At 41.4% G+C, this 19,113-nt stretch overlaps 1 long non-coding RNA gene across 1 annotated transcript; it reads right to left on the bottom strand.

Annotated features, from left to right (window-relative positions):
* Window positions 1-578: 578 nt before the first annotated feature.
* LOC137480967 (uncharacterized) lies at window positions 579-4,198 on the bottom strand. Its single transcript, XR_011003223.1, has 3 exons — window positions 3,970-4,198; window positions 2,895-2,995; window positions 579-2,393 (listed from the first exon to the last, which is right to left on the bottom strand). It is a non-coding gene; the product is annotated as an uncharacterized lncRNA (long non-coding RNA).
* Between the last annotated feature and the right edge of the window lie 14,915 nt (window positions 4,199-19,113).

The following is a 19,113-nucleotide window of genomic DNA, read 5'->3' as shown; positions in this document are numbered from 1 at the left end:
AAATTTCTCTCCAAATGCTCTCCAGCAGTGTTTTCTGTAACACTGTCCTGATGCACCAAGGTGTGGACGCTGCACTTACAGGATAGGAGGGTGCTGAGGCATAATAAGTGGATACTTCCCTGCTGAGCTTCTTTGGAGGTGAAACAGCCAGATGCAACTGGAGGACAAACTTGGGCAAACTTGGCCTGCGAAAAGAAACTATGCTTTGGGAAGCCTGCAGGTTGCTATTTCAAGAGCAGGAGGACAATTCTTGGAATAAAGTTCACTGAAAAAAATGAGTTACGGGTAACATTTTAATTGATTAGGGAAAGTAACCCAAAAGTACAAGCTGACAGTAGGAGCACAGTCCTCTGGGATCAATCCCAGTGTTTCCCTCTGTGACTGATGCCTCCTTAACATCCTAGCCCTTCTTTATATCTCCTTTCTTTAAATCCCTTATTTCCCTACTTTCACTGTTCTTTTTTGTTAATAAAAAATCCTTGCTAGTTTTTGTTAATAAAAATCCTTTCTTTTTTGTTAATAAAAATCCTTGCTAGTCTTCAGCTAATTTCCCAAGTGTTCCTCCTGAGTTTTCTTTTATTCATCCCCACCTCTATGATTCACTTTCTCTCTGTACATCAGTCTTCTCAAACCTCACTAATATTAATTCCTGTTTCTTCATAACCGTCCAACGAACTCTTGTAAAAATGCTCAGTGTTTTGGAACTTCCAAATCCTTTCAGGGATTCAAGATCTCAACTTTCCATACATTTCTTCAAGTTTTCTTCTAAGCCTTCAGCTTTGTGCATGTGAATGACCAACAGTATTTTAATGTAATTTTATTAGAAAAAGTTCACTAAATGACTGCACACAGAAGATACTCTGAGCATGTGTGGGGTAGCTCTAACCAAGCACAATTTCCTAGCAAATCTCCATCTCTCTGGAGATGTAGACCCCTTAGGCTATCAACTGCTTCAGCTGTCTGCTCATTACCTTGTCACATCTACCAGAGATGAGGGATAACTCACTTCTGCTGACCTGCAACTTCCAGAGCAGCAATAGCAAAATGTCAACAGCTGAACACTGTGGGCCTTGTGACCAAGGACTCTTGTCTACCACCTTTGTTACTTGTTTGATTGCTAAACAAAACCCCCAGCAGCCATGTCAGCAGGCTTATGCCACACATTGGACACACTCTGCACCCCAGGTTACCTTGTTCTTGCCTTTTTCAGCCCTTGTAGCCCAGGCATTACCCTGCATCCAGCAGATGCCTTTGGGGCCTCTTCACCAAGGTAAATCACTTGCCAGCAATGCACTCTCCAACACCTTAGAGTACCATGTCCAGGCACCACCCCTCTGTGAATACAAGGCATCCAGGGCTGCCCAAACTCCATGGTGCATTTCTGCTCTTATCTGTGGAGGACATAACCTGTACAATACAGACTGGACGTACTTCCACAGTGTCTGCAAACAAGAAGACTATCCGGCACTGCCACGAGCATGGTCATGAGTCCTTGGGCCCACCTTCCTCCTGGGAAGGGTGGACCACCAAGCACTCCTTCTTCCTCCCTCAATTCATGTTAATTATTTTGCCTGGTTTCAGTCCCTTATGGTTTATGGACCCAAATGCTTTCCTCCCTCCCCATCTCCATGCTGGGCTTCTCTATATCCTGCTTGTAACCATGGGACTGAGTGATGTGCTGCATAATGTGCAGAAACCTGTTCACATGAATTGGCCTGGCATACAACACTCCTAGAAGCTATTTAATGTTTCTTGACTGGATGTCTTGCTACATGCATTCTGAACAGCTTTCAAGCCTTCTTCTATGTCCTCCCACTGAGAACTGTTAATGTCCACTCATGTCCTCTGCTTCTGGGCCCTTGCTTGCTGCTTCTCCTCCCACCACTCCCTCCAGCACAGAGGCCCCAGGCTGACATACTCTCCAGCATCCCAAATCTCTCTCTTTCCCTCCATTTTGTAACATTTTCCCTTTTGGTTGCCAAATTGTCTCCCTGTCCCCAATGCCATCTCATCTACTGATTACTTAAAACTCACACATCACTTCTGTCGCCATTTCCATATGAAAGTGTACAGTTTCTATGACCAAGCTGTCATGGCAACTTGAAATTTGTCAGGTTTTCACATTATACATAACCTGCAAAACTGCATATTATTTAACATGTACTGATGCTCCTAGTTACTTAAAAATTATTCCATTGCCAAATCCCACTGCTCTATTCAGTCAACATTTGTCATCTAGAAGAAAACTTCCACATCAGGTTGCTGTTGCTTCAGGGCATTGATCAAGGAGGGTGCTCTTCTGTCACGCCTGCAGCAGACTTGGAGAAGATCAAAGCCTCTAATACATTTCTGGCTCAGCTGATGGATGAACTTAAGAGTTGCAGTAGGATGGGCTACAAAGGAATGCAATCACTTTTGCACACATCTTAAAAAATACCTTAAAAATGTCACACAATATCTGTTGTCAACATTTTTGAAGGGTATTCCTTGTTAACGTTCACATTTTGTTCAACTACAGTCAAATAAATTCATGCTGATGATAGATCTAGACACAAATCAGATAATCCCTAACAAAAACATGAAACTCAGGTAGGTACTAACAGTCCTGCATTCCCCTCCTTGGAGCACACAGAAGTGCTATGTAAGCCTGGCAGAGCCAGGTATTTCATACACATCTGTGCTGCTGTAGGGACATTTCATTCACTAATTTTATCTCCGATTTCATGTGACTTACAAACACCTATTCTGAATCTGGCTCAGCCTCCCATTAGTGGCAGATGGATTTTCCTTATTTTTCATTAGGCAACAAGGCTTAGGTGTGGGGAGAACATTTTATTTCCTTTCTGATTTTAACTTCAAGTGTAAGCACATGCAAATATTTTTCCATCTGTTACCTGATTTTCTTCTTCATATGCTTCAGTCATTAGTGGAACTACTTCATCTTGAAAAAAACTATTGCTCTAAGAAAGAATACTGAGGCTGCTGAGGCTTTTCCCTATAGAAAGATAAAAGTTTTAATCAGGTATAATGCATCAACTGATTTCCAATTTTTAACTTCCCCGATTTTTAACTGCCAAGAAATCTTTCTATTGTACAAAACCTATATTAATAAATTAATAGTCGATTAATCAATTTTCAAGAATTAAAATTAAAAATTGCTTAATAAATAGTTTAATGAAGTGATACATCAGCTTGTTTTTTCTCCTCTATATGTCTAGTGACTTCTGGTTTATTCCTTTTTTTGATGAAAAATCACATTTACTCTGCATTTTCTGGACAACTTTAGCCATTATATTTTCTATTTGAACCTATTGGGACATTCTGGGATAAAATGTTCATGAGAAGGAAAAAATGTGTTGAAAATTTTGTACCTATTTCTAGGTTTGAGTCAGGCAGTACAACGTACATTGCCTTCCCACAACCATTCAATCTCCACCAAGCTCGGCAGCATCCTTAGGTTCTTCTTTGGCATTATCAAGGAGATATTATTACAGTTTTCTCCATCGTTTCTCAGGAACTGTCATTATTTTGGAGTATCTGCAGGATATCCACTGTGATGTGTTACAAATCTGTTCCTGTGTTAGTGGATTCTGAATGCAAGAGTGGCTGTGGATAGATTATTTCCCAGACAGGATTATCTGACCTGAATCCTACCCCTCTAATAAAGTCAGAAAGTCAGTTTTTTCTCTGCACTGTGTTTTAAGCACTCCACAACAAACTCCATCCACTGGCCTCATCCCAGTGACAGTACCTATGTCTCCCCCATATAGTCACATTTGTTCCTGTCTGATTTTACCAAGTGAGCAGGAAAATAGTGATGGCAATTCTGACTGACTACTGAAGGAGTTAGCTCTTGACAAACATCTGTTTCCTGGATGAATGCCTTTACTTTCTAGGACTTCTACCTTGTAACAACTTCTATGAACTTTCCACCCTCCATATACTCTCCAGTAGCCCCAAATTACCCACCTACTTCCTTGATAAGTCACAGTGTTTCTCAGCTTTTTCTGCCAGGATATCTGAAGCTGTATCATGTATCAGCTTTCATTTCTGTGATCTTTGGCTTGAATTTCTGATTTTCATCTTTGTCTCTTTATCTTTATGGTGAACATTTCATATCCACTTTCAAGGCCTCCTTTGGCTCTGCTATAGCCATAGTTAGCATCTGTCAAACCCTGAACAACTGAAGCTGAAGTGTTTTTTTCTTGTCAATCTTGTTCAGTTGTTAAAAAACAACTAACCAAAAACGGCCAAAACCAACCCCAAACGGCCAACCCACGCTTAAACATACACACACACGCACATGCACACATATGCTAAAGATGTAGGGATTTCCAAGCGTCTTTCAAATCCTTCTGACTCATTTATATAATAATTTTTCAGAAGGATTCAATGCCTGGTGCTGCCAAATATTTACCCATGCATTTCTCCAGAAGACCTAGTATCCCACATCTCTTACCGTCTGCTCCCAATAACTCTAGTTCATATTTTCGAGATCAGTAAGAGGCCAGTCTGAAAACTGGATGCAAATAGCACTGTATGTGTCCCTCTGGGATCATCAGTCTTGACCTCCTTGTACCTTGCTAACTTTACAAACTCTTGCAAAATCCATTTCTGCATCAACAATAGTAATGTCTAACCCTTTTAATGCCACAGTAGGTGCCACTAACTTTGGTCAGTTATGATTACTTTGCATTGCAAAGGCTTTTCTAGCAAAAGACATAGTAGGGTTTTCCAGTGTAAGTGGCATTCCCACTCAGTGGTTTGCTTTAGCCTTTCTCCCTTCTTTCATGATGCACAGTTTCTTCTCACTTACTAGAATTGCATTCACATCTATTTATCATTGTACACAAGTGGTCTCTTTATTGAACTTGCTAGAGACTGATGAGATTTCCCTCAACACAGAAGGACTTCCAGCTATTTGTAAATGTTGTAAAGAGATGCTGAAAAAAGAATTCAAGAATCCAGTGTTGTTTGGAAGAGAAGCACCTGTCTCAAGTGAAGAGGCAGAGACATTTCCCAGGAAGTAAACAAAACACTATGGCCAATAGGAAAGCAGAGTGCTTCATCTACAACATACCAGAAGTCAAAATAACTGCTGAATATTTGCCTAAAATAACTCGTGAATTCTACCTGAGGGCAACATTACACAGGGAAAGTATCTTCTGAACTTCTTGCTTATGAGTGAGGATAGATGGATGGATGGATGGATGGATGGATGGATGGATGGATGGATGGATGGATGGATGGATGGTGTCGGGTCACACTCCCTGATTGGGGTGGCCCGGAAAGGTGGAAAAGTCTCTCCTCCAACCCGTGCCTCCAAGGAAAGACGCAGTAGTCTTCAGTCTTCCGATCTCAAGGTAGTTTATTGTATGTTATCTAAAAGATTTTCTCCCTGAGCTGCTGCGGTCCGTTCAGCAGTCAGGCAAGGGCACACTCCGACGCCCAGGGGGCTGGTGCCTTCTTTTATATCATACATTATGTATTAGATGTTTACAGTTTTTCCCCAGTGCCCATCACCAATATTGAACAGTGACTTTCTACTCTAAACCAATCTGTGAGTGCCAACATCACCAAGAACATGGAGGTTAGGAAGAAGGAAGAAAGAAAGAGGACAGGGCACACCCAAATCCCTCCATCATAGAACTTCTGACCCCCATGTACAAAACTCAGACCCTTTTAGCAAGGCCTTAACCCCCCTGTACAGCACTCAAAATTCCTTCCTTTCACTTTGTGACTACTTCTACTATAATATCTAAACTTTTGTGTTTTCTTGTTCTTCCTGCAAGGTTGGTAAATTGTTCCATGGATCAGGTTCAAAGCCACAGGGGTCTGTGGCTGCATTCCAGGGTCTTAAATGCTTTTGACCTGGGCCCGGAACATGCAAGAGTGTCCAAGGGACATTCTGGGTTCCGACATGGATGGATGGATGGATGGATGGATGGATGGATGGATGGATGGATGGAGGCAATGGCAAAAATAGAAACATGCATAGACAATGGAGATAACAAAAAAACAGGTATCAATAGGATGGCAGAAGACAATAGAAGTTCTATTGAGAAGGAGTGTATCCTGTTCTCTCCCCTAAAAACTTATCCTCCTCTGAACTCTGCTACTTTGCTCTTCATTTTGTCTTTGCTCCTTTCTGCTCCCTGAGTGATCCTTCCCTTCTGCAACATTCATATCCTGTCCTTGTATTCTGCAAGAAAATTTTGCCTCTGAGATTAAAGTCCCTTCCTCCTTTCCCAGTATTGTTTTAATTCCCTAAAACTCCATCTCTCATCAACACTTCCAAGCCCATTTCCTATTATTCCCACAAGACTCTCTCTTCCTTTCTCTGTAAAAGTTCCTTCTTTTGAGGATGACAAATTTGCTTTTTCCCAATTCCCACCAAAACACATTTTTTCCCCATTTTTACCTGGTTACTATTTTTATGCAAATCATTCCAACTTCAGTTTTTTCCATCTTAAAATGGTTTGTTTCTTCTATTTCCTGGGTGGAATCACAGAACAATTTGCATTGGAAGGGATCGTAAAGATTATCTAGTTCTAATCCCCCACCACGGGCAGGGACATCTTCCATTAGACAAGGTTACTCAAGGACCCATCCAGTCTGGCCTTGAACAATACTAGGGACTGGGTATCTACAACTTCTGTCTACAACCTGTTCCAGTGTTTCACCATCCTCACAGAAAAGAATTTCTTCCTTATCTCATCTTAAGCCATTCCCTCTTGTCCTGCCACTACAGACCCCTGTAAAAAGTCTCTCTCCAGTTCTATTTTAGCTCCCTTTGGGTTCAGGAAGGCTGCTCTAAGGCCTCCTTGGAGCCTTCTCTTCTCCAGGCTGAAAAATCCCAGCCCTTTCAGCCTGTGTTCAGAGGAGAGAGGTTCCAGCCCTCTGAGAGTTTTGTAGCCCTACTTTGGATGTGCCCCAGCAGGTCCATGTCCTTCTCATGTTGAGGGCCTTAGAGGTGGATGGAGAATTCAGAGTGGGGCCTCACAAGAGTAGATGAACAAAATTACCTCCCTTGCCCTGCTGGCCACGCTGCTTTGGAAGCAGCCCGGGACACAATTAGATTTCTGGGCTGCAAGTTCACATTGGGTCATGTCAAGCTTTTTGTCACCCAACTCCCCCAACTCCTTCTCCCCAGGGCTGCTCTCAATCCATTTTCTGCCCAGCCTATTTGTGCTTGGTATTGCTCAAGACAGGTGTAGAACCTAGCACTTAGCCATGTACTCCATGAAGTTCACAAAGGTCCACCTCTCAGGTCCAGGTCCCTCTGGATGGCATTATTCCCTCCTTCCAGTGTGCTGATTGCACCACACAGCTCAGTGTCATCAGCAAACTTGCTGAGGGTGTGCTTGATCCCACTGTACATGTCACTGACAAAGTGTCACGATCCGCTTGTGTGGGGTGTCGTGATGGTTTTTTCACCAATCCCAAAAGTGCAAAAAGGCAAACAACAAGGGACTATCAGTTAATCACAATAAATGCACCTTTATTGAGGGCCAAAACAGCAAATGCAATAGTGGGGATCAGAAAGGAGATAAAAGGATAGAGAGAGAGAGAGAGAGGAGGGGGATAGGAATAGCTACCAACACAGGCGAGATCCTCATTGGTCCGGATGATGGGGATCCGTCTTGTCATGTCGGGGGAGTCTCTGAAGTTCTGGTCAACTCAGGGATTCAGTTATAGTCCACAGAGGAAAGAGGGGGGAACAGGCAGGACAATGAGAGTCTATTGTAATTGCTGCAGGGGAACAGGTGAGTTCACTGAAACCACCAAAGCAAGGTGAACACAATGAAGAATAAGTCCATTGAAATTACTGAAGGGAAACAGGTCATATCATTAGTGGTTTCCCCACTCCCTGTGGTAGGGGTCTCAGTCTCAGTCCTTGGGAGGAGGGTTTTCGATCTCTTTCTGTCTGTCACAGTGGTAACGAGGCAGATGAGAGGTCTTCAGTGACAGATCATTAGGGTCACCCCAAAAGTTCATTCGGCTTCAGGAGGAGAGTGGGCAAATATGCAGTAGGTTGTTCCTTGCTGGGTCCATGCCAGGTCCTTGCTGGTTCCTTGCTAAGTCCTTGCCAACTCCTTGCCAAGTTCTTGCCAGGCCTTGTTTGGAGCAGCTAATGTAACGGTACAGCAACTGCACCTGCACTGCTGCTCTCTCCAAGCCGGAACTGCAGTGGGGGAAAGTTTCTCCTTGTGGCAATTGGTAGGCAAATGTGGGGGCTTCAGACAGCCTCTTACACAAAGGTTGTCCTTTTGAGAATCTAGAGATTCTTCTCTGAGATGTCCTCTAAGGTTTGCTTTCACCAGCTTTTCCCACAGACGTTTTTCTCTTTGTCAAAACCCTAAATCCACCTGCAAATCCCATCTTGTATTTAGTTCACTGAGCTCTTTCCTCACTCATGCTCAGCTTTTTTCAAGCCTTTTGCTGCTGCAAGGCCAGCCAGGACATTCAGTAGCTCATATTCAGAAGCATCCACTTCATCATTCTCACAAAGATGTTGACCATAGTTTCTCAAAGACTGAGCCACTGTTCCACTGACACTATTTTATCCCTGCCCACTCTTTTAACAAAAAAGCTCATTTAACAAAAAAGTGACCATATCAGGGGATTTGCTCTACTGACACCAACAGAGAGCTATAGGGCACAACCAACAGAAGAGGAAGGTATTCTGATGATAATATCAGCTCAGAACAGCATTTTACAGCTCTTTTCCTTTTGACTTAGAAACCCCATATGCTCTAATAGCACTGAATGTTTCATGCGTTTTGTTGGTCTTGTTTCATCTCTAAGTCCCTCCTGCAAACTCTAAATTCTGTGCTTCAACAAACAACACTAAGAGGGATACTAAAAGTCAGTCCAACTTGAACTTACATATTGCTACAGCAATTGCAAAGAATCTTGCACAAACAGAATAAACAGACTCTGATTTTATTGTAAGACAAAGATAACAAGCAAAATGATGCCAGCAAGAGGAGGCAGTATGCCAGTTTAAGATATGAATGACATTTGGAGGATGTGCCATCTATATTCAAAAGAAACTGGATTCACAGGTTCAAAAAATATGGTAAAAATAAATTAATTCAGTGGGTTAAACCAGACTATTCTGTTCTACTAGCATTCCTAGGTTGCTTCCATTCAACAAAGAGGTTTAATCCAGCTGTGTTTGTTGAATGTGTTTCCATTCAACAAAGAGATTTAATCCAGTTGTAAAATATACAGGTATTACCTGTTTGAAGTGTCAGAGAAGAATGTGGCATCCACAGCACTTAACACTTGCAATTGCTATTCAAAACCTAGGATGGTTCCTGGATTTGCATATAACTTGAAATAGGATCAATAATTTCAGACTTACACACTGCAGGGGAAGCATGCTGGACTGCAAGAAATCTTTCTTTTCGTGTGACAAGTGTAACAAATTGAGTTTGCCAATCCATGATGTTCTTGCTTTGCACAGAACTTTGAGATGTCACCTTTACAGCCAGTCAGGGTCAAGGTGAACCATGACTGTCTCTGAGGATGGAAGTTCAGTCTGTGGGCTGCATTCTCAATAAGATTGATAAAGTGAACTCAAATTAATTCAGCAGGCAGGAAACTTGGCTATCATACCTAAATTCTGACATTGCCTAAGGCTGAAATGGTACAGCTCAGGAGGTGAGGAGGTTTTAATAACACTGGACACATCTCTTCTCCCAAGAAAAGTAACTTAGCACCATCCAGGTTTACCTAGTTTTGGACAGTGCTCTTCTTGATAATGATTTCTAGTGGCATGCTGCTAGTATCAGTCACAAAAACAATGCTTCAAGGGGAGATTAGTTTCCTTCTGGTCTTTGCTGCTGGAGATTGCACCGTCCCTAAGGCAACATCAAGTTGCTTCTTGCTCTTCTAATCTCTCCTCAGCCACATGCTCTTCCAGTTTCTCAGAAACTCTGCTGATTCAGAGTAGCAATGCAGATGGAAGAATACTTCCCTGGGGAGAAGAGTCAGCTCCCAGCTTGGAAACAGAGCTGATTTTCAGATGTCCTTTTTCCCACATGAAGAAGGAGCATCCATTCCTCCTCTTTCTCCTCCCTCACTTCTGTATAACAAAATAAGAATTAATAAATAAAGATAATGAATTTAATCCTTGTTCTGGCTGAACCTTATTGTAAAACACAGTGAACTGCTGCACTCAGGGAGTGAAATCAATGGCAGATTTGTATTTCAAGTAATATTATAGATGTTAATTCTCCTATTTTTTCCTTTGTTTTACAAATGTTACATATGCTTGTTTTAAACAAAACAAGCATATGTAACATTAGGAAAAAATTAAACATATTTTTGGACTTCCATTTTGAAAAACAACTTTTTCACAGAGTGACACAGGTACATAGGAAGTTTATAGTATTTAGGTGATTCTTCAGGTTTCCTGTCCTTCTACCTCCATTCCTCAGGAAAACTGTGCTCATAAATGAACATCCTGAAAGATCCTAATGTGAGCCCCCGCACTGAGTCTTGCTTCAAAACTAGGGACTCCTCCCATGCAAAATAATTATAGATGAGGCTTCTTTACTTAACCCAACACAAAACCACAAGTATCAGGAACTACAGGTAAGCCAGCACCACTCCTACATTTAACACATCTAACATTACGAGCCGTTTGGAAGGTATTGCATAGCTCCAGCCAGCCCCAATCTACAAAGGAAATCTTTTTCTCACAGGACCCAGAGGACTTGCTTTCTGTGCTGGGTGGTTTTCTGCCCTTCACTTCAGTGCAGCTTTGGCATAAGAAATGCTCCTTCACTAAACAAATGTTCAGAGGAAAGCACACAAACATGTCCTGGGCTCAACCTGACTGACTGAAGAGGTGGGAAACCTTTCCTTCCTTCCTCTCCTTAGTTCTCTGCTGGCTGCTGGGTGTTAGGATGGAAAGGAGTCTGTAGCAGCTGGTCCATGTTAGCCACAGGGGAGGGCACAGCTGGACACAACCCATGGGGTGATGTCAAGCAGTGACAGGCCAGGAGGGAAGCACTTGGCAGATAGGGTTAAGAGAGGCAGATGTCTGAATGAAAGAAGTCAGCTTGATCTCAGAGAAACAGAAGGGCAGGAAAGTTAGAAATCCTTGATGCTACAGTCACTTAACAGAATATAAACATATGGTTAAGAGGAGATATATCTTTAGTCATGAATGAATACATAGGTCGCATATATATTTAAAAGCATATACTGCCATTTTCCAAAACAAGATTAATAGTTGCCCTGCTTTCCCCTTTTGCTTGGCCTGGGTGACAAAGGCAGGAAACATTTCTACATTCCTTTCCTGTGTCAAATTCTAGCTACCATTTCTCTTGATTACTGTCAGAACCAGAAAGAGGCTGTGAAGCCTTTTAGGAGCCCATGCCTTCCCCACATCCTGGCTGCGCTCACTGCTTGGCTCCTCCTCTCCTCCCTCAGGTGAGCAACAGGAAGGTTGCCATACTTCAAGAACAGCAACTCCTTCAAAAAAAGAACAGTAACTGCAGTTTCCCAGTCTATAACATTAAACCTTTCACTTACACTCTACATTTTCCCACAGAATAAACCTGGACCATGACTGCAGTCAAAGCCAGACATGTGAACACCTCATTGTGCAACTCCACACTCAGCTCCAGATTAATTGTCATGTCCCAGTTCTGGTTTCCATCAAGACGACTTCCTTGTGGGGCTGAAGGAACCTTGAAGTAATTGTCAGTTGTGGTTAAGAGGAAATAGACCAAAGTTAAGTTTCAGCTCTGATAGTGTCTTCCCTTCATACCATGCAGGATGCATTCATTTTCTCCAGATAAATATTTCCATGTGTTGGCTGTGTGGACATCTTGCATAGAACCTCTAAAAGCTCTACAACTTCTCTGGAAGCAGTGGAAATATCCCAAATACACCAAGACCCTGGTATCTTACTTTGGGGTTAGGGACACAGGGAAAAGTATGATGGGGCCAAAATTCAGAGTTTGGGCTATCACTGAGGTGACTCTTCTGAAGAATTTTCCATCTCTTTGAATAGTTGGAAACCAAGAAATTTCAGTTAGATACTAGACACACAACAGGCTACTATCATAGAATGGTTTGAGTTGTCAGGGAACTTAAAAGATTTTCTATTCTTCATATATATATATATTGATCAAGTTACAAATTAATAATATATTGATATCAAAGTAATTTAAAACTCTGAAAATTTGGATTTAATTCAGTAAGGCCAATCACTTCAATGTAAATAACAGGTTTTAAAAGTGTTGAATATGTACTTTGTACCTACTTTTGAAACCAGAATTGAACTGCATCAATGAATAACCACTGACAAGAACAAAAATAACTTTTGTGTAAAAGTTACATTTCACTTTTACTTTTTGCCTGTTACTCTGGAGGATAGAATGCAAGGCATGTTCATATACCTATAGCGTATGTGCTCAGATTCACACTGAGAGCATTTTATTATTTTAGAACAAATGGCATTTCTTTTTTACTGAGCTATCAAATCTTCACTGGTGATTTGCTTTGGATGGCATGTGGGCTATTCTAATTTATAAGAGCAGTAATATAAAACTCTGTTTGTAAGCCCAGACCTAAAGAACCAAGCAAGTATTTCTGCTTTATAAACTTCCAGTCTGTTTGTTAGTTACTGCTTAGTCATTGTTTGGAGGCAGCTATACTGAAATAAATGGAGTAAAATGTAAAAAGCATTCTGTGAGAAGTTAGGGCCATAGAAATCTATTTTACAAATTCAGAAAATTCTGGCCCTAGTCATTTTGCTAAGAGCTTTCCCCTGTTTCAGAGACTTTATCTTAAACTTAGGTGAAAAATGTGCATTTTTTTTGTTGTTGATTTTATCTCATTATTTTATTTTACTTACATAATAACTACAGGCATTGCATTTTAATTTCAAATGCAATTTTTTGCCAGATTTAAATTCTGAGCTTTTGTTATGTTTGGGGTTTTTTTTCAATTTAAAATCTGACTTTAGTAATTAAACTATTTTTGTCTACCACCCCTGAAAGTGATACAATGAGCTGGCTTGAAAAAATGACATTTCACATGGTGTTGCTCAATCCCAGAAAAGTATTTTTCAATTTCCAAATAGAGCTTTTTTTCTATTTCCTATTTCATTTAATAAGAATATTTCCTGAAAGTCATAAAGTCTACATTGAAAGCAAAAAAACCTGTCCTGTGAGTTGTTTGTTCTGCCTGACTCAAAGTGATCTGAGAAAAACAAGAAAAAACCCAGATCTGTTGCAAATGAGGCAAAGTGTTACTTTGCAGTTATGGATCTCAATCACTATTCAAACTCACTTTCCAAGTCTGCAAAAATGGGTCAGAAATTCTGCTTTCTCCCAGTCTGGAAAAAAATCCATTCTGGCGCCACGAAATTGAATTAGGCTCTTGCCAGCTCTGCCCCAGACATGCTCAGGTTGGCCTTTATTCACTCGGTGTTTATTCTGTGACAGCCAGACAAATGACATGGTTCCACTTCTGCATCCACACACTACCACTGAATACCTCCCTTGAATAAATCCCACTCCTTGATGCTGCTGGGACTAATTTTGTTGCACCTCTAATCAACAGCTGTCCCTCTAGCTTTGCTTTTCTCTTTTCCTGTGACAGGTTAATGGCATAGCTTCTCTGAGAGGGTCCTAGAAGGAGCTCGAATAGACAAGCACCAACTCAAGAGGCTCTCTGTTGTTTTGCATTTTGAAGAAAGTGGGAAAGATGGAGTACATTTTGATGTTGTTACCCTTTGTATTCTTTTTGCACAGTTTGGGATTCCTGTGTGAGGCTTTAACTATGTGAAAACTGTGCTTTAGTCTGAATAAACTGAACAGTCAAAAAGAAAATAGCTGCAAGACATCGTTTAAAACAAATCCATTTCCTGATATGAATAGCCAAAAGCAGACAGGCAGATTAAACTGTGATTATTTAATGCATTAAGAATCAGTGGGGTATGTTCACAGGACTGAGTCTGGGTTGTTGACATATCTTCATTTGTGTCCTGAATTTCCAAGAGATCAGAGCTGCATTAATAGCAAGATATTACACTGCCAGTAATAGCTACCTGACTATGATTTACTGCATTTTTCTGCCTAATAAACAAGCCTGAATATATTCAGGGACCAGAGCACTGCGAGTGACATCTTCTTATAAGCTGTTGCAAACTGAATATGAATGCAGAAAAAAATTCTTTCAGCTGCGCATGCAGAGGATAAACGAACCTTGTAGAGTGTCTTACTGAGGCAACTGATAGTAGAGGTAAAAATTCCCCTACCTTCTCTTTATTGGAATTATTTAGTTTTTATTTTTTCATCCTTTCCCCATACATCCATATTGTAGCAACTCATCACTCTCCAAAACCAACAGTTTCACCTTTGTACTGGGGCTGGCAACTTGAATCTGTACTAAATACTCGTGAAAAGAGAGAGGTCTGCTTATAATGGAGTAAGAAAATAGTGAGGTTTACATCCACTACTTTGTCATATTTGTGATTCTACAGATCAAATTCCAATGCTTCCCCAAGGGAGCTGGCAGATTGTTGGACTTTCCTGAGGCAGCAACACGGCTGTCCAGACCCATGCAGCCAGTCAAGGTATCACTGCTTCCTTCAGAAGGTGACTCTAGCAAAGCTATGAGAAAGAGAAGGTACAAATCCTGATGCTCAAAAGGTGATAAGAAAAAGCCAAACTGACTGTGACCAGCCCAATCCTATACTGTGTCCAGAGCTTCACTCTATGTGAAAATTTCTAAGTTCTCCTCTCCAGGATTTCCAAAGCCACAGGACAAACCCTTACTACTGCAGACCACATGATAGTGAAATAGAGATTTTTGTAGTTCACTTTAATTAACAAAATAAATTAATTTTAACCTTTTACTTGAGAAACCTCTGCCATGGTACAAAGGGCATAGGAAAATGCAAATCTCTGAAGCTTCTTGCATAAAGGACAATGCCAGAGAAGACCAGGAGATGCAAAGAACCCAGATAAAGGGACCCCTCTGTCTCCAAGCTTATCAAGACCGACAGATGCACTCAGATAGGCACCAAAGGACCAAAAATGCATGCGCAGAGGAGAAAAGTTCAAAAGTTCAATCCTGAGGAAGACCACAATCTTCAGCCTCAGGAGACTACCAGAGACCACCGCGTGACCACCACAGCAAACCACGCATGCCCAGAAGGGCGTGGACCTATTTAGCATGAGAGGCGAGGACAGGCGGGGCCAGGGGTTGAATATGCTTGGGAAAGTTGTGTAATGTGTTGCATATGGAACACCTTTGTGAATAAAGATGTGGGTCAGACTGAGGCTCGGGGCACAAGTTTTTAGAGAACTATCTCGCTTGTGCCGGGTGCTGACATACATACCCACTTCATAACTACATCGAGTTGTGGAGTCTATTTATTTATTCCACATATCGCTTCAATAGGAACTTAGCAGTCAGAAAAAGAGAGCACAGTGTCCAGGTGAAACCATCTCCTCGGTGGATTTCCTCCATCACCCTCCTTGCTCTCAAAGTGAGGCACCACGCCCACACAGAGCATCAAAAGGCAGGCATGGTGCTGGACCTCAATTTGTGCTGCTCTCCTATCTCACCTCCTTTCCAAAACCCAGATGGTGCTGTGGGCTGGCAAGAAGGAGCCTCTTGAAACAGATGCTAAAAGGAATGTGGCTCTTTGCTACAATTCAAAAGAAAGGAAGGTATGTTTGAGGAAGGTGTGTATGAGGTAAGAGACAAAGGGAGCCTTGCTCTATCAGGTTTCCCTTTGTGATTGATGTCACAGACACTTGGCCCCTTTGAAATCACTTCTAGTAGGACATCAAGGAGAAGATCAAGAGTTTGGAATGTGAGGCTGCCTAGCTGAGTCCACCTTTCTACCTTGTTGTGGGGGTGCTGGTGAAGTGGTGACTGAGAGTGACTGCTCAGCCTTCTCCCTTCTCCCTCCACAACAGGCTCCATCCCTCCCACTGTTGGCCAGATTTTGGATGGAGAATTACTGCTGCCTTTTGCTTTCTTTACAGCCCCCTGTTGATCCTCTTGCTAATCACCTCAGGATGATTAGCAAGGAACCTCAACAGGTAAAGCAGTAGAAGATGGAAGCACCACCATTCTATAGAGGCAGCTTGGCAGGGACAAGCAGTGGGTGCTTGGTGGTCCTGCCCAAATAAGCGTGTGCCAAATTGCACCCTAAAACACCACAGCTACACCCTGCCATGCACAGGGCTGAGTTTCTGAGAGCATTGTGCCTGCAAAAGGATTTGGAAGCAACAAAAATAAGACATAGAATAGAAAAAAAAAAAGCTTGGGTCCACTGCTTGAGCTGCACAAAGCCCATTATTTTCACTCTGATGAGTGAAATCAAGGACATTCCAAAATGATTCATGAGCATGTAACCTGGCTACAGCTGACAATGACTGTGCCTTGGCAGGCTGGGATGACAGACTGAAAGATGAGCTCCTAATAAAATCAAGCTCAAAAGCAAATGTAGAGAAATGTCTAATAAATTGAGTAAAATGAAAAAAATTAACACAGAAAAACAAGATATAAACAGCATACAGGAGTGCTCTGGTGTGCAGTTATGACATACATGGTCATGTAATAAAACAGGTATCTGTAATAAAGCAGATATGAGCAACAGTCTCATGAGCCCACAGAGGTGAGGGCACAACAGCATGATGTGCTATTACAAGAGAAGCAAATGTTAGAACAGCAGGTTTGCAGCAGAGGTGGATTGCAATGTGCAAAGCAAAAAGCATGCCTGGTGAGAGGTAAGGTGCACACAAAGACCCCCATGTAAACCCATCTTGCCTGAGCTCAATGCAGCTGGACTAGCAGGCAAGATCAAGCCATACAGGTAGAAACAGGAACATAGATAGTTTGGATTTTACCACAGGTCAAAATAAGATAAAGATGATGATAAGTCATTTGTAACTCCCCATCTTAACAGTTCTTAAATAAATTTCTAGAACATTTGAAGTCTGGAGACAAATAGGTTTCAGCATAGTAATAGTAAAAGAAAAGGTCTAAACATGAACACTGTCTATATGAAGAAAATTAGTAATTAAAATAGTCCCCATATTCAAAATGCAATATTAAAATGCTTGTACTGTTAATGTCAGGATAATATCAGCATCAGGCCTTTTCTATAATAAATGTGTATTTTGCTTCAGTACTAGAAAGAAAATGCTTAAAACTGCTGAACTCGATAACAAATCCACTAGTGGTGGAATTCATAAAATGAAAACTCACATCAGAGGAAACTGAGAAAAGGGATACTGGTTAATTTAAAAACTCACCAAGTCTTTGCAAAGCCATGTTATCTACAAGTACTTTTTATAATAAGGGCCAGAATAAAGGAGAGATGACTACTTACAAGGGAATTGCATAGTTTCTAAAAGGTGGAGGAGCCCTTGATGTACATGAGAGGAAGAGAGAGACAACAGATATAAACAGCTCCTTGAAGAGTCACACAGGAGGATACTGCTGCCTGCTCAGACTGAGACACCAGTGATAAATCCTGGCATCAAATAAAAAACCCAAATGCTGCCAGAGAACTGCTTCCCAAATTATTGGAAGAGACTATTTTAATTAGAACTATATTTGAATTGCAGACAACATTTGAATTATGTAAGAAAAAGAAGAGCTAATGGTTCACTCACTGCTTTCTACTAATACAGAGCTTTATCCTGTTTCTGGGGTGTTTTCGAATTCCCAAAAGACAGAATATTCACAAAGGGACATTATTTCAGACAATATTATTGTTATCATTATTATTGTTGTTGTTACTGTTATTAGTACTGTTATTATTATTGTTAATCTGTCAAGCTTGTCTTGACTTTCTGCTAATGATTAACTTAGCATTTTAAAATTATTTTTACTTATTTGTTACTCAAATAACACCCATGCACAGAACATCAGCAAGCCCTAATTTGTTAATTACTTATTCACTGTCTTGAGGCAATCTAGCTCTTTTAGAGAATGTTACTGGATTCTTTATTGGTGGACTTTTATCAGGGAAAAGGGATGACTCAGTGGAGGTCAGGCAGGATGGCACAATACACCAGGTGTGGTAAATAGGAACTCCAGAAGGCAGGTTGTAACAACAGCAGCAGCTAAATCAGAAAGTCAGCTCACACACAACATGATCTAAGATTCCCTGAGTAAGAAGTTTTAGAGTTGTTTTTGGATGTAGTAACCTAGATGAAGTGATTTTTATTAGATCAGGACACATTTATTTTTATAAGTTCTAGCATGCATTTCTGCAGGCTACTATTCAGAGCTTCTGATGATGGCAATTTTACTCAAATTATTAGTTTGAAATTTCTCTGCTTATTGACCTGCATGCAGCTGGGCTCCAGTAAGGTGTGTTTATTGCCAAGATGTGGAAGACAAGCACTAAACCTGGGGTTTTGTAACTGGTAACACCACAATGGTCCCTGCAGCTTTGTTGCCATCACAATGCAGCAGCCCTGTCACTTATGTCTTGTTCACGGGTGAGAGAAAAGCTGTCTGTTTTAATCAGGTTGGGTCAGCAAGAAAGCAAAAAGCACAGGTTGGAAGCTGTGTTTCAGTTCCCTTTGCAGTCCAAAAGGTAAGTGTAAACCAAAGTTACTGCTGATGCTGCTAAGGCCAGGAGCCAAAGGGGCACTTCAGGCTGAGTAGGTGTGTTTCCCTGGCCTGATGAGTTAGCCCAGTGCTCCACTTGGGCCACCCAGCTCTGCTGAGAAGCTGTGCAATCTGGTCGGATGAAATTACACTGCAAGCCAGCCCTTGTGGTAACAGAGGTAGCTCAGCCAGAGCTGGCTCCAGTGTTTTGTATTGAACCAAACTGTACCGCATGGACATCTTCTGTCTTCCCATCACAGGGCTTGGTTCTTCTGGATTAGGGATGAAGTCTGCTACTGATAATACCTCTGCTACATCCCTTCTTTAAACAAAAATTCTGATGGTTTTCTCAGCAGAGTCCTGTAACCTTATTTAAGTCAGCCTCTACAAATAGCAGCTTACAGCACTTAAGGCTAACCAAATATCTATCTCTGTCAAAAACGTGGAGTTCTTTAACTGGAGATCCTTAGCTTCCCGGTGTTGTGTTTTATTACTGTTGCA

The sequence above is a fragment of the Anomalospiza imberbis genome, chromosome 1 (assembly GCF_031753505.1).
Source record: "Anomalospiza imberbis isolate Cuckoo-Finch-1a 21T00152 chromosome 1, ASM3175350v1, whole genome shotgun sequence".
NCBI lineage: Eukaryota > Metazoa > Chordata > Aves > Passeriformes > Viduidae > Anomalospiza > Anomalospiza imberbis.
This window is presented reverse-complemented; position numbering and strand designations above follow the sequence as displayed.